Source organism: Mercenaria mercenaria, chromosome 18 (assembly GCF_021730395.1).
Source record: "Mercenaria mercenaria strain notata chromosome 18, MADL_Memer_1, whole genome shotgun sequence".
NCBI classification, from domain to species: domain Eukaryota; kingdom Metazoa; phylum Mollusca; class Bivalvia; order Venerida; family Veneridae; genus Mercenaria; species Mercenaria mercenaria.
In genome coordinates, this window is record NC_069378.1 from 52,341,793 (window position 1) to 52,343,687 (window position 1,895).

Genomic DNA, 1,895 nt, shown 5'->3' on the forward strand with positions numbered 1-1,895 from the left:
CACTTATGGTTCTGGTATTTGGGCCATTGAAGAGTTTAAGTGTATTAATGCTATACAACATAGAGCAGCTCGATATTTTTTAATGCAGGCAAACATGCACCAAATGCTGCTGTTAATGGTGATATTGGCTGGCAACCAATAACATGTAAAGTTAAGAAAAGTGTAGTTCATTTATGGCCAAGATTAGTGAATATGTCAACTAATAGAATGAATAGAAAGATATTTGCGTGGTCACATGGAGCTAGCTTTAGAAATTGTAAAAATTCGAATTTTAAAGTTGAAAAATTGTTTTTAAGATACAATTTGAATGAACATGTACATATCGACCAGTTTTCTTCTAAACATGCTATATGTGAAAATTTGATTCCTAGGCTGTTTGAAGAGTATGTTAATTTATGGCATGCAGACGTAAACAGGATAAATGCACAAAGAGGAAATGGTAGAAATAAACTAAGATTTTACAGATCTTTTAAAACTAATTTTCAAGTTGAACCATATTGTAAATCAGCGTTGAACAGGTCTCACAGGAGTGCATTGGCAAAGTTTCGTAGTGGTACAGCACCAATTAATTTTGATATTGGGAGATATAACAATGTTTTACTAGAAAATAGAAAATGTACTTATTGTAATAGTACTGGCATCAATGCCATAGAAGATGAAACTCATGTTTTACTCCATTGTCCTTTATATAATAATGTAAGACTACAAATGACGTTCAAAGCTAGTCAGCAGTTCACCGGATTTGAGGTTTTAAATGATGTAGAACAGATAAAAATACTTCTAACTGAGGAGTCGGTTGTTAATGTTAGTGCAAAAACCTGCTATCAAATGTTGGAAAAGCGGCGTGCTACACTATATGAATCACATGTATAGTTGTATATGTGTTTTAGTTTTTCTTTTTAGAGTAGAACAGTATGCGTGCTTTTGTGGGCCATTTGATGTGTCATGTGGATTTTTTTTTTGGTCAGCTAGTATCTTTTATTCCCTCTACTGGGTAACTAACTCAGTTGGTAGATTAATGATTTGGCCAGTTTGAACTCGTAAGAAACATGCACACTCAGAGATTCTTTAGATTAAGTACTGTCAGGAATCTACAATATAACAAGTATTATTAGACAGTTCAGATTACCCACATAAATCATGCATATTATATATAGGTGAGAATTTTTAATTGAGTCTTTTAATTGAACTGATAAAATATAGTGTACATGATCTGAGTAAGAAAGTTTGCCAAAAGAATGTTGAAGTAAGATCTATAAACTATTTATTGGTAATCTAGTGCCAAGTTTTCCATTTTATATCACAGATGGCTGTATGTGTTCTGGTTTGAACAAATAGTAATCGTGTGATATGTTTGATAAAATATGTAAGATTAAATTGAGATTACATTTAATTAAAATGAGGTAACATTTTGGCAAATATTCTTGGTCATACTTGATAGAATTTTTATTAGTATTATTTTAAATGCTGTGATTGGCATGTATATGTGTATATATAAGTCTCTTGTAACTCTTTATAGAGTGGCAGCACTCATTGTGTTTTATACATAATATTATATGCTGATGAGACTATAGTAAATATAAAGTTCTTATTATCAATGTTACAGTTTTATTTGTTTTTTATTATAGAATCGCAACATGTCACAGATTCGTTACCATTTCTCAAGAACTCTATCTTTTCAAGCACGTAATTCACGTGGAACAAAACTCAGCATGAGTATTGTACTTAAAAATGCTAAATAATAATATGTCCAAAACTATTGAACTTACATCAAAAGAAACATAACCTTTGGAAAATCAACTACGTGAATACTTTGACTTGTTAATACTTTTTTAACTTCTATAGCTAGTTTGTCTTAAATGATTAAAGTTCCATAGGATAGTATAACGCAATGA